Genomic DNA, 15,021 nt, shown 5'->3' on the forward strand with positions numbered 1-15,021 from the left:
TGAAATGCAAGGCAAACATTCCATTTCCTTTAGTTTTTATCACGAACATAGCTTTTCGAAACGGACAAATACATTTTCACCGGTGAAAACTATTCACGGTTTTTTTGCAGCTGCAAACTTCACCATTTTCGTAGCATAACCGTCTATCTCAATTAACTTTTATAATACCCTTACTTCACAGAACATATCTTTTGTACGATCGATCTCGATATTCCCTCGAATCGACGTTCTTTGCTGTCGTTACCCACGACTTCGACCCCTTTATTCCCCCTTCGACTTTTACCCCGCGTTTACAGCGTGCGTTGTTTTATTTAAATATCTTGAACGCGTATGTCGCTCGATATTACGGTGCGGCGTGAGCGTCTATTCGCCCGACAGACAAATCAAATTCACCAACGTTACCAACGTTCCAACCTGTCTCCCCAACACGAAGTCTGCCCTTTCGACAATGTCACAGAGAAAATGCGATTTTTCCCTCGTAACATCCAGGTAGATAGGTAGGTGTACGCGTAGACGGGAGAGACAAAGAGGGCCGCGATGCCGGAGAACCGGAGTGGCAGACGCCGAATGAAAAAAGCAGAACGGCAGAAAACATCACGGCAAATCGCCGACGCGAGAAGCCGCGAATTCCCAGAAGGGGTATTTCAATTTAATGTCCGTTAATCGTATTACGTTTTGACTTTCGCAAGCAGCCAGCGACGAGCGCGTGTACACGCGTGTGTATGTACTTACTAACACAGAGACGCGGCAGACAGTAGAAGCACAGGTCCGAATCCTCTCGCACAGGCACACCAGATTGCCTCGTTTCGGCTTTGTCTACGCTCGAGAGTTTTACCTTACGTTCCCCACTGGTTATCGCTTTTCGTTCCTTTTTTTCCCTGCACCTTGGAGCAGCGCGCACCGCCGCGGCGCGCCCCTAACTGGCCGCACAGAAATGTTAATACTTGTTTAGCTCCGGCTGATTTAGCAGGCAGAATTAAAAACACAATTTCCTGCGCGCCCTGGAACACGTAAAACGCACGACCGCCTAATAGAATTACCGTGCAATCACGGCCGTTGGATTTTCAGTGTGTGCCAACCGTGGCCCGGCAATTCCGTCCGCAAACCCCTCCACGCCTCATTTTCCAAGCTTTACGAGCCACCGCGACCTTTAATATCCTCTTTCCAACCTAAGATCCTGGATAAGGTCAGCTTGAGAAATATCGCGAGCATAACCCGTTAAATTCATTTCCGAAGCAGAAAATAACGGAAAAATAATTCGATGCTCGACGAGCATTTCCCTATGACACAAAGACAGGCTGCAATTGTACGTTAGTCCCAGTAGTTCGCATTAAACAATCTTACGAATTTCCTCATGTTCTCGTGAAACTTAACGATGTTGTTCTCATTTTAGTCGTCGCTGGATAAACATTTATTCGAAACTTACCGTTTGTCGTCAAGAACCACTGACGAAACAACGCGGAAGTAAGAAAGAGTTTTTCGGCACCGCATCAAACACGAAGCGAGGTAACTCTCGCGAGCAGCCGCTGAAATCCAGGAAGTTGGCCGCACAGGGAAATAAAGTTTAGATATAATCATTGAAACTTTTTCCGCTCCGGTTCGTCGATTCTGTTCGACTTTCGACTGGGCGTGGGCCGCTACGCATGGATGGAACGTGTGTAACAAGCACCGACTTTGACGCTATTGCACCGAATCGAGATGAAACGATGACTAACACGCACGAAGTGCGCAAGCGAGAACGCACGTAAAAGAGAAAGAGAAAGAGAGGAAGACGAAGAGAGATGGCACGATGAACAAAGAGAAAGGCACAAGGGTACGGATGGAGAGACGAGGAAAAAAGAAAAAAATATAGTTTCAGGTAAAAATGGAGCCGGAATGGAAAGAGAGAGCAACAGAGGAGGAGAGTGCGGCATCAAGAGAGAAGCCGAGGGTGGATTTAAATCGAGGGTGAATTGCAAACCTCCAGGGCAGCAGTTTCGAGGCTGACCCGCGATTCGAGGGTGTTCGAACAATTGCTGGCCGTAGTTTTATAATTATTGTGACGCCCCTGAGGCTTATGGGATCGAGCTTCGTCCACTACACATTTGTTGCATCCTCCTATGTGTGGCGCAGTATATGTACAAATGTTTCATAAATACTTGCTTACGTCTAAACGCACGAGGCACGATGCATGACGCATACGTTGTGTCCACTCAATATGTAACACCGGTGACGCACACGTTGCGTCATAACATTAACAACTGCTGTACACAAAGCCATGGATACGAGTATGAATATAATTTAAGAGACAAAGAATAACAAGATATCGCGTACAACCTTCGTTTTAGTTCAAACTTTATTCCAAGCGCTAGCTGGTTCCGTCGAATCGGAACTATAAGCACGATTAGCACGAACGCGACGTTGTTGCGAGGCAAAGGATGGTTAATACGAATTTAGTGTTTTAATCATTTACCGGTAAATATCGCCGGGAGAAGAACGCGAATTAAACAGTCCCAAGATTAAGCCAGGGAGTTTAAACTATAAATTCATTTTTCGTCCGCTCCTATCCTCTCTCCGCGCGCGTCCGACATCCATCGTCCTCGGTGTGCAAAAAAAAAAGGTTCAAGTAAAAGCTAAAATCGTTTGCAGGATTTGCCAGCGGCGACTCTCTGCCGCACCTGTGTCCCTGTGTACGAGCGCTATTCTACGTGTACGCGTGCGTGTGCATCCACCGACTGCTTTCCCGTTCGAGCGGCAAACAGAGAGCTTTACAGAGGAAACGAAAATTCGACGGTTCGATGGGCGGTACCAACGCCGCAAATGTACTCGGTAGGCGGATTAACGTGCATTTACGAAACGCGTGCGCGCGCGCGCGCGAGCACCACCGTTTCTGCGGGCACGTGCACTACACACACGTGCACGCGTGCATAGAAAACGCCATACGCATATACGCGCGGGCATATAAACCCTGACGACGGCTGGTCGCTTGTCGCTCTACCTGCCATTCGCCCCTCTCCCTCTCGCCACCCCTTCTGACTCTCTTTATCCACCAGCTCTATCCAAAACCTCTCTCTGTCGCCTCTTTCGCGGAGCAATCCAATCATCCGCGTCCTACGACTTGTACCTAGTAATTCCGTCTGTTTGATCGCATCGCCGCCCGCCGCTTTTGCCACGCTCGCTGCGCTCTATTTTCCCGCTACGTTGCGGTCCCGATTACCGGTTGCTTCTCGCCAATGCAACTTCGCCGTTTACGTTCAAACCGAACAATCGGGCAATTGCGTTTGTCCGCGAAACTTGCCTTACCGCGCGAATTACGCACCATGGACCAGGTTTCTCTCCCTGCGTAAGCCTCTCGGATTTCACAGGGCCAATGGATATTGCACGGTCGTATCTCGAAAGCGATTGCATTAGTATTTCGGTGGGTGCATACGAAATGTGCTTTCTCTTCGATTTGCGTTTGACGGTCTAATAACGCGTGACAAATTTTATCCTGTCACAAATAATTGGTCGGCCGTGTCAAAGAAGGATATAACGAACGTTACAGAATTTCGTTTTTGGTCGGATGACGTTACCTAAATTTGTTAGGGGTGAGGAACGAGTCTGATAACTTCGATCGTTGAAGGTTGTAAACAGGCGCGGTATATTTGGTCGGATGACGGATACACGAATTTTCCTTTGGTGACGAAATCTGTTATTGTATACACGCTCTATACACGGATTGCTGGATGAAAATATACGAACGGAACTATGAACATCCACGCGACATGCGTATTGACTGTAGGTAATCGGACGCAATAATCAGTTTCGCGAACGTTCGTTTACTCTACCACGAGAAATTAAACGACAGACGTGATGGAAATGCCATCATATTATCCGATCACTCAGCTGGCTTTTTATTTTCTTCGCTACCAAGATTTCCTTTATGCTTTTAACCGTCTGTTTTTCCAATGAGTTTCGTTCTGGATGGTTTTAGATGTTATTCTTTATTTAGATGTCCGTTTTTAACTCTAGGTTTAGTTTTTAACGTTTACGAAATAATTATAAAACACGATGCATCACGGACCACTGTATATTAATGCTTGTGCTATGAAAAATGAAAATGTCTTTTAATACCTCTTTATAAACGCATAGGAAGTGAATTTCGTCGAATGGCGTAAAAGCACCGTAACTTCCCATCGTTTCATTTAACGCAACGAATGTCGAAAATGAAAACTACGGAGGCTGTTTCGTACAAGCGGTTACGATCCTATAATCGCGCGAAAAGCCAGCAGTTTTTCCATTATACGATAAACATAGGACACGTCATCATTAAGGGAGTCGTTGTTGCTGGGTCGTGAATCCGTCATAACGAGGCATCCACGAGCAGAATAGCATGAAAACGAAGAGAAGTCTTGAGTGGTAAAACTCTTCGTAAAATTCCCTGTTACGATTATGACATTGGTTGCCGTTGTATATACGCTATCCATCAACCGTCACGTTCTACGAAAGATGCAAGATGGATTATTAAATTTCTAGTATCAGCAGCGGGTCGTGCATTATGGGTTTTCTTAGTCATCTTGTAAAAGTCTCGAAGGCAGCTCGCATAACAACGGGAGAATTCAATGCCGGCTCAAGATAGGAAATGGGGAAGAATGTGAAACGTTTAATGCCGTCATACCCTTGATCGAGTATGACAGCGTTTGCAAAATTACATATGGAAATTTATGGCAGTACATGCCTACGAAATGCATATATATATATGTATATGTATATATAAAAATAAATAATATAAATGTATATATAATATAAAATATATATATATACAAAGACGGAAAGAGAACGTGTTAAAAGAATCAACAATTAATCGCTTCGCAGTTGAAGTAAATCTATCTACGCTCGATTGCACTCGAAATTTTTGCATTATTCGCGACAATAGCTATTTCAAAAATCCCGAAATTTTATTCGGATATCCATAGAAACGGAGTGTAATGTTGCGAAAACAGTAAAAACGAAAGGAGCAGTAATCTTATGGTATTCATTGTGTTGGTCAGCTCATTGTTGTTAGGTTCCTATTTTTTTTTTTTTTTGACGAAACGACGTGTGTCACGAAACTTTAGATTACAATTACCGCGTGGTCATTGTTGCAACGCCGATGGTCACACTGGCTGGACAAAGGGATACGACAGTAGTAATGGATTTCCAGTGCGTCGTTGAGCGGAAAGCTTGTAACATTTATGTCCTAAATGTTACGAAAATGGCGTTCCTGGCTTAATGAGATGTTAGACTATCACGCAACCACACTGCCTCGTAGTTACGTTATAAATGATATTATTACTATCGTCGGAGGAACTCGACGTTACGATTCTACTTGCCCATATTTTTGAATATTATCCTACGCGCTTGAGCTTCTTTCGAAGAGGACAATATGAGCTAATAAAAAAAAAAAAAAACTAACGGTATGTAGGTTGATCAGTTGAAGTAGTAATTTAAAAAAAAGTTACTGCAATATATCGAGTTAGATAGTCTAGTAGTTAATGCAACACTATTACGATATTTCGAATAAAATTTGCATCGTAAGTACACGTACAACAAAAATATTACCACAGTATATACACAATTGCAATATCTTTATAAAAGCATTCAACAATTTCGATGTTCTTGTAGTGTGTTGCGCTCCGCAATATTTTTCCATGTTTTACTATTGGCTGATATTTCTGACGTTTTCACTATTCGACTAGCAAAACACGGTTAATAAACAGTACACGGCAAGATTGCCGATCGATTTCAATCGTTTGGTTACATCCTTCGTACATACTACATAGTTTTATTTCAATTGCTGGGCAATATTGAAATAAAACTTGGAAACGATCGACAAATCTGTAATTACATTAAGAAATAAGTTTGTTACGAATTAAAGATCGAATGTTTATAAAAAAGGGATATGCGGAGAAAGGGAGAAGACGAAGTAAAAATCGGAGAAGCGGAAGAAGTGATGCTTTAAAACGTTCTGGTTAAGCCGACCAACGTCGGTTATTCGATAACGCAGAACGAAAAGCTGAACGAGCTGGGAGGGGCACCACATCGAATCGGGATGGGTAATGCACGACTGTAAAGGTTTATGGGCAATATAGTGTATTTACGGTTGACGGGCAAAAGCTGCCGTGCGAAAGGGAACTAGGGTACCTATAACTTTTTCTCCGTCTCCCTTTTCATCCGTTGATCCCTCTTACGAGCGACACCGAGCGAAAATCTCGCGAATATTGACAAAACTTTTGACGCGAGGTTAGATATATTCATTCGACCAACGGACCACGTGTCCATTCAACCTCCTCCCTCGTTATTCACCGATCATCTTCCATCCACGGTCTCGTATGGCGGAATCGTATTAACGTAAGGACATTAAAACTGGTAGCTAGTAGCAGCATCTCGCGTTGCTAGCTGCGCGAACAAAAAAATTTTGTGCTTTTAGACTCGGCCATGCAGAAGATCTGCAATACTGAAACGAGAAAATTATATGTCCTTGACTAGAAACAATGTCGTCCAAACCTACTGGATACAGAGGAGAAATACTTTAAATGGAAAGGCACACTCTCGTCCATAAGTCACCGTATGATACTTACAAGGGAGGAGTCATCAGCCTGGTAAATGAAATTTGAGAAGTAATACTTCGAAGTTATAAAACTCGAGCTTTATAGAAGTTATTTTTTGGGGAAGGGCATTACTTTGTTTTTCCGTAGTAACATAAAGGTTATTTACATCAATTTTGAAAGCTGCTTACGGAGAACCCCGTTTTTCGGTCGATACTCAATTTTTCAAATGAGTAACACTCGATTTACTTTTCAAGAGATCTGTATGATATGCGGATGATGTATGAATGTATTAGTATTGTGATAATGAAAGGACGAGAGTGATTGCTGTTGCAACCGTCAATGTATTTCGAATAAATAATTAAACAAATGGTAGCGTCGATAGACGTTCGTACAAAGTGTTTTAACAAGATAGAATAAATCGCTCACAACTAATTACTCGTAATTATTGCTTCGCTCGCGATCGTGTCTGCTTATTTATACTGGTCGGGGGGGGGGGGGGGAAGATTCAAATTTGACTTGGAACGACGGTTGCCCTCAGCGGCGACATTGTTTTTGCCTGAGGATAATTTCGCGCTTATTTTGAATATCGAGGCGGTATTCTTAATCCGAAGCACAACAACAACATGAGTCGTTCTCGCTTCGCCTCGTCCTATAACTCATGTGTCGTCACAGATCGAATACTATAATTGGCATACATTATGTTTCCAAAGCTGATTTCCATGTTTGGGTAACTTTCTTTATTGGTACGTTTTAAATAACTGTAAATTATAAAGATCAATAAATGATTGTATAACTAGCATCGTTTTATAGAGACAGTAAAGAATATTTTTGTCAAAAAAATGTGATTATCAATTATAATTTATTTTGTAAATATTATAGGTCAAGGAAGTACAAGTAAATCACGCTTACTATCTTGAAAACATAGTTGAAACTGGTCATAGGTCATGTATGATCGAACGATAGTAGCTGAAGGTTATAATACATATATTATGATCATGAAATGAAGTAGCGACACACACTCTGTTAACCATTTCTATCGTTCAAGGAAACTAAATTACACTTCATAAACGTATCTTCGTCTTAAAAAATATTTTTTAAAGTTAATAAGAAGTCGATGACATTTATACGTGTCAACTTTATCGAATGAAATAAACAGGGTGACCTAAAAAAGTAAAATAATTTTTTTTAGAAATAAAACTAAGCGCAACTGAAAAGAAAAGCGTCGATTTTTACGAATTTTATGTATGAAACAGTCTTTACAATAGAACAATATTTCATCTTTTTACCGTGTAGTTTGTTTTTCAATAAAAAGGTGCTCAAAATTAAAATCGGATGTATGCATCACATATTGTTTTATATAAAAAAAAACTGTTTAAATATAGAAATTGTACGCTTTAATGTTTTTAAAAACATTTATTTATCGACAAAATATATGGAATATTCATATTATGTGTTTTATATTAATTTCCGTTACAAAATGTTAATCCAATTTCATGTATACGTATAAACAACGATAAAAAATTGATAAATCGGGATTTAGATTTTTGTGTTATACGAATTCATAATTTTCTTATATTCCGCGTGCGAGATGGAGTTATTAATAGTTGAGATAACGAATTATTTAAATCGTTTTATTCTTTCACGCGGTGTTCCGCAAAGAAGAGTACATGGAACTTTTAATATGATATTTTTATCCACGCACGCGAAAACGTGAAAGGGTGCGAAACAAGCTTGGTATCATTTGGACCATCGTCCACCGATTTAACCCTATTCGATCTTAATAGGTTTTTGCCAACGTCGGGAGCGGTTCGATGACGTGGCTCGGATTTTTATCAGATTTCGCACGTTTCGCGTGACTCGAAACACGATGCTATTTGATAATCGTTAAATGAAAGGTTTCTGATATTAAAACAAAACGTATTGCCGTAAGAAATCCGTTGGTCACGCGAATTGCTTACGCGACATTTACTCAGCAAGTCCTCTTGAAATTCTCGCCGTTCGTTTTCATTACCTTCCAAACGGAACTCTTGTGACACACCTATGATCACGATGTTCCACTCGGTGGAAGAATAAATTTACGAAATAACATAGTGGACCGTTATTGATTTATCACGAGCGGGTACGACATCCGACATGGGAACGGTAAATCAAAAGCGTTATCGTAAAGCACCGTCTGCTGACAAATCTCATCGAAATTGCAAACAGTTCGAATCAGCTTGGATTTTAAATATCTTTTCCATTTAAAAACTTGTCGTAACTTTAGAAATGCTAATGCTGGATTACCAGGCGGAATTATACGGGCCGGTGAAGTGATTAAAAACTTGCGATTAAATCAAAGACAATTTTAATTACCGGCCGCCTCTTTTTATCCTGTTTTATATGGGATTTAATTTCTCGTAAATTTGATAACGTAATAAGCAGAAATTTATTTAATCAACGATACGAGCGACTGACAGGTTTCATTTAAGCGACAAATGAATTTGTTTGTCAGCGACGGGATACTCTTTTTTCTTCGTGTTAGTAAACAAATCGTGAAATAAATTCCATATCACCGAATAGTATTTAAACTTGGGAAAAGACTGTTATTAAATACCGCGTGTATATTTATTTCGGCTTTGAATATGATTTAATATATGTATGAACATCGTGAGGACTGAATGACGGAAATAAACTATCAGATTAAATATCTAAGTAACCGTACGCTGCGTCTATAATGTACGAGTTATTGTTAGCGTCGGTATCTCGTAAAGACTCACGAAGGCAACTAGCTCAACGTTATTTTACTTTTGACCAGAAGAAATATTTATGAGATGGAGATTGGTGACATGATTAAAAGTTACCCAACTGTCAAATGTCATTAGTTTATTTATTTGATTTATTTGATATGGCGGCACTATCTACAAAATAGTGATTTGACTTCCGAAGACTACGAAGCGGGAGAGACGTGAAAGAAACTGTGAAAGTATCTTTATGCAATGATATGAATGTATTACAGCCACAGAAGGCTTCAAAATTTTAAGTTGTAGAGAAAAATCCATAGTAGATCAATCTATCTTTGATGGAATGATCGTATACAGAATATACGATCGAAGTAATTAACATCGTACACGGTAATCGTGACTCATAACGAACAAACGGAAGTAATATCAAGTAATGCATTATCCGATCAAACAATCGATGTGAGTGCAGAGGTAAATAGAAAACAGGGTGTATCGGTAATAGAACGTTATCAGGACAAACATGGTTTACAATTATGCGAAGTGTCCGACATAGTAGCGTGTTTACGCCAGCAAAGCCACAATTTTCCTTGTATAAGCAGTTCGGACGGTGTTCAGCTTGCACTCTCCTTTCCAACAGGGGTTGGAACTCGAGAAGGAGGGTGCTTTCGGGTGGAAGCTCTCAATATGTCCGACCTAATCCTCTCCCAGAGGACCCGGCGTCCCCTCTCACGCGCTTTACTTTGCAATACGTACAGACATTTCGAGCCCAGCTGCGCCACGGGATTTAGGAACTGAGCGATTAATAAATGCTTCGTACGACGAGAGCCAGGCACCAGGACTCTCCGACAGCCACTCGACGAGGCTGCCCGTGATTTACCGTTTGGACTCGTGTGTCTGCATTCAAGCTACCGCGTCTGGATTTCCGGCGATTTCGCGGCATCATTTTGATTTAGTGTCCTTCTCGTGGCATTTGAAATATCGCCAGGTATCTGTCTTTCGCTCTTCCGTCGCGTTATGCTTATACCAATTTGCCGAATTAAAGTTACGACTAAATGTGCGAATGAATTTCGTCGCTAGCTCTGTCTCTATATCAACGAGCTTCTTTTTATATCGAAACACACTTATATCGATTGATCGATGTTACTGCGCGTTCTTGCTTATTCCCTTAATCGTCATAGTAATCATAATACGATGTTCTATTCGGTATAATGGCTATTATTCAATTTGCATGGGTAAGGCGTTCGTTTTAAGAGTGATGGTGTTGTTCGTTGTTCCATCTTTTTATGTAAGCGATTTTTCAAGCCAGTGCTACCCTATCTCACGTTTTCTTTTCGTTTCGACAGCTTTGAGCCAAAAATAGAGTCATGATTTAGCTTCCAGAGATAGAGATAAAAAAATAAAAGAAGTGACTTTAAGACACGTGATACAATAGTTTCATCGGTGGTTGCGTTAAAGGGAAAATTCCAAATTGGTTATGCGTGTTAAGACACGATACATTCAACAGACGGACGAACCCGTGCAGGTGACAGGAGAACGATTAATCATCGATAACTATCGCCCGTTTAATACTCCCTCATAAAATGCTAGATCGAGGAAATTATTGATTTGTCATATTTCCTGTCAGTAATGTCGTTAACGGGACCATTCTAATCCGTTGACGTCACATGATCAAACGCGAACGAGAGTTATTGAAAATGCTTTCCCGCCTGGCACGTCATGCTTGTTAAAAGAAAAAAGAAAAAAAAAAGAAAGAAAAAACAACCGTTTTCGTTTCGATCGATGGCCGGTTATAAAATAAGAAATAACATTCTTCGCTTTCCTCGCAAGCACATTGATTGTGAAAATTCGTGAGAAGACGCAACCAATCAAAACGTATTTACGTTATAGTCGATCTCGATGTTTTATAAAGAAAAATAGATTAGAAAACTCGCAAGTCTATCCGGTGGAACGCGAAATTGAGCGAAATTCAATATCCATTAAGTCCTATCTTAACCTGTATGTACATAATCTTTACAGAAGTCATCACGAAGATTTTCAGTAATCATTTATTTCAAGTACGCGAAGTGGTCATAGAGAAGGATCGAGAAGCCCTGATCAAACGATATCGGAGAGAAGCATCTCCGTGAAACGGAATTATCGTTAATAAACAATGAAATAGTTGAGGCCAAAGGAGGAAGAAGGAAACATGTAATCCCGTTGTTTGCGTCTTCCGACGATGACAGCTACTTAGAAATGATATAATACCGGTCGACGGTCGAGAGGTCAGATATGAATAGCAGGTTGGTGAAGGTTCCCAACAAAACGGAAGGGGAATTGAAAATACAAGCTCGCAATGTTATTACAAGTTAATACACGGAATTGTTCTGTTGCGCGAATATTCGTTTAACGTTTACGATATAGCGTGCTACAATAAGCGGATACGCGGATACAGAGGAGTTCACCTCCCCGTTTTCAAAGGTAGCTCCGTAGCATTATTGGCTTTAGCGTTGGTAGTACCTCATCGTAGAACCCTCCCGCGCTTCGGGTGTAGAGAAGCACCCTTGGACCCGCTTCAAATAGTATTTCGTTCCATTATTCATAAACATTTTATAATCTTCTTAGCGCGGTGAATTATTGCTGCTCGTACAATTGAAATAATGCGAGCTGTGGAGGTCCGTGTTAAGGGGACGGCCCGGTTGGGACCTGTGTACATCGAAAAACGAAGTCGAAAGGAATTGAAAAGAGACGAAACGAAAGGAAGAAAGAGGGATCGAGAGAAGACGGAACAAGGCGAGGAAAGGTTGGCACGGAAACGAGAAAATAGAACGAGTTCGCTCGCTGAAGTGGTGTTGAAATGTTTCGAAGCGAGGGAAAAATAATTGGACGAAGAGTCTGTCGTTACTATGGCGGCATTGGTGGAATGCGGACCGCCTGAACGATGACGAAGACAATCGTCGTGTCTTTCCATAAAGTCGTCGAACCGAATTCCCTTCTTAAACTCCTCGTTACCGAGAAGTCTTTTGCTACCTTTCGAACTACCAATCTAGGTAGTATCATCCGATAAGGGAAGTTATTTGAAAACAAAGAGAGGACTGCCAATAACTTTCAAGGAGACTGTAATTCTCGGCTGACGTTGTCTAACAAAATCTAGGAAACGGAAGGATACTTGCTGCGCTTAAGCGCTTATAATTCCTAATTTTACATTCTCTCGTAGATATTTTTTTGTTTATTCGATTAATACAAAAATTGATTCTCTCGATGTAATCTGTTCGTTACATTCTCAATTGAATGGGATCCCTTTCCATGACTATTTTTTACTGTTGAGGTTATTAGATGTATGTGAATACAAAGGGACGCGTGGATAAATTGTAAGGTAGAAAATATATATTTTAAATACAAATGTGTAAATACAAAGTTCGGAATATAATATGAGCTGATCCAGATCCACACGCTAGCAGTGTTACCCTATGACTTTTGTCTATGCGCTGTCAATGGCTTCAGTGCTTGAGAAAACTAAAGACCAGATGTAGAATTTTCTTAGAAGTGGTGACCACCTCAACGTTTACAAATAATTATCGATCAATAAACTCCGCAGATAAATAAAACTTTAGTTGAATGTAGTTGAAATAAAGTTCGCTTACGATTAAGATACTATATGTCATCTCTACCGGCTGTTGCGGTAGACCTAAAGCGATATACAGATGAAGTCCTAGAGGAGAGATCTTCCTGATCTCTCTATTACGTAACGGATTAGCTAGTTATGAAACTCGAGCGAACCCAAGCGACCGGTGATGAAGCGTGTTCGGAAAGTTTCCGTCAGGACGGAACCAGGACGAAGGATGTAATGGTAGAGTTGCAGGGAATAAGCGATCGGTGCCTTTCGCTCTAGAAACCGTATCCAGCCTTAAACTTGGCTACAGACGTTTAAGGATGTTAGCAATTAAATTCATTAACGCAAGTTTATTCCGAACTGTTAAATATATCAGGCGACCGAGAAGATTCTTTTATTTTTTTTTTATTTTAGACGCACGAAATTGTATCTTGGCGATGTTTACGCTTGGGCTTTAATCAATCAAATATTGATAAATTATCAAGCAGCCGGCACAAGGGAAAAAGAAATGAATTTTTCCAGAATTCTCTAACGCTTAATTACTCCGATTGAAAAGAATGTATCGATCGATGTCTATCGCGCCGTTTCATTAATCCATGAAACCAATTTCGCTGTGAAGTTTTATTCACGGATCGAGTCTCCTTTTCTAACATCCTTTTATCGCGAAATAAACGTCGACATTGAAATTACTAGCAATCCTTGTAAGCGACCGGCGAAATGTTCCAGGCTACCGATCAATCCGAAGAAACGCAATGATGTTTTGCGTTCGTGTAATTTTAATTAAAGAGCTTGAAAAGCGGAAGCAACGTCGTTCCGTTTTTCGATAAAGACTCCAAAAGACTCGAAGGTAACACAGACTACGATACTACGGGTCTAAGGAACGAAAGGAGGGGAAGGAGGCAGAGACAAAGACGGAGACAGAGAAAACTGACGAAGGCGGAGAGAGTAGGAGAGAAAGAGAGACGGGAGAACAGGAGATTCGGTCTTCGTAAAGCAAAGGAGCGCAGCGTGTCAAGGAACGTCGCAAGGGTCTTTCCTCGAGTACTACGCCTTTATCTCTTCTACCGAGGATCCCGTCGCATTTCAAATTTTCGGTTCCTTCCAAAGACGATCGGTGCTACGTTACGTCATCGACTGCGAATCAAAATCTTATTAACTGTTGAAAGTAAGATTTACTTTCAACCTGGAATTTAATTACACTCGCACCTGTTTGCCCGGTTGTCCGCTTAACCCTCCCCGTCCTTTACGTCTTCTTGTAACTCGTACTTACTTGATTCCGTCGCGTCGTCTCCTGTTCCCTTTCTTACTTCTTCTTTTCTTATATCTCGTCCTCGCTATTTATATCCTGGCTTTAATCGTTTTGCTCGATTGCTTCTCCTTTGCTGTTAAACCTTCTAGAAACTCGACCGACATCCCATTTCTCATGGCCTTCATTTTTATACGAAAATATTTAAATTTCACTGGCTCGTCCAGCGGAAATTATTGCCTTTCCTGCACCATCCGAGCTTCCTCCGATTTCTCTTTCCTTTCCTTTGCAGTTCATCATTTCAGAGGCAATCTTTACCGATCCGTGAATCTCGCTCTTTCCATCTCGCAACTGGAGCAGGTATAAACATCGCAGTAGCAGCAAATCTTCAAATACCATCGTGCTCGAATCACCCTTTTTTCTCTGTCGTGCATCGATATCAAAATTGCAAGAATGAGATACTCCCTCGAGGCAATTGCTTCCTTTCAGATAACTGTTTATTCGTTGCACTATCCTCTCACCACGAATTTTTCGAACTTGGCTTATCTTTATCATCAATTTTATTCTTTCCTACTTATGGATCTTCTTTTCAGTGCTAGATACGGTTGCCTGGAAATGCTGCGAGATACAAGGTCCGCAGCTCATCACAGCCGTATAACGAAATTCATTTCACCGTGCGTAATGAAAAGATGAAACGATAAAATTACAAAGAAGTCTCTTACTTCCTTTTATTCTTTGATCAAGACTCTGTCTACCTTTAAATACCGATTGTAAAAGTCTTCTCATTGGTTTACGCGCAGCAATTCACAATTTAAAGAAAAAATATCTTGCAGCTTTAGGATGCGGTGTACAGAATATTTATAACATTGTCATACTGTTATCTTAGTTTCTTATTATTCTAATTTCTAATATAATACT

At 40.8% G+C, this 15,021-nt stretch overlaps 1 protein-coding gene across 17 annotated transcripts in view; it reads right to left on the reverse strand.

Moving 5' to 3' along the window:
• Positions 1-15,021, reverse strand: part of Bru3 (CUGBP Elav-like family member bruno 3) — a 570,666-nt gene that overhangs the window by 52,898 nt on the left and 502,747 nt on the right. The gene's annotated exons all lie outside the window — the stretch shown is intronic.

Source organism: Bombus fervidus, chromosome 9, assembly GCF_041682495.2.
Source record: "Bombus fervidus isolate BK054 chromosome 9, iyBomFerv1, whole genome shotgun sequence".
In the NCBI taxonomy this organism is placed as follows: Eukaryota; Metazoa; Arthropoda; class Insecta; order Hymenoptera; family Apidae; genus Bombus; species Bombus fervidus.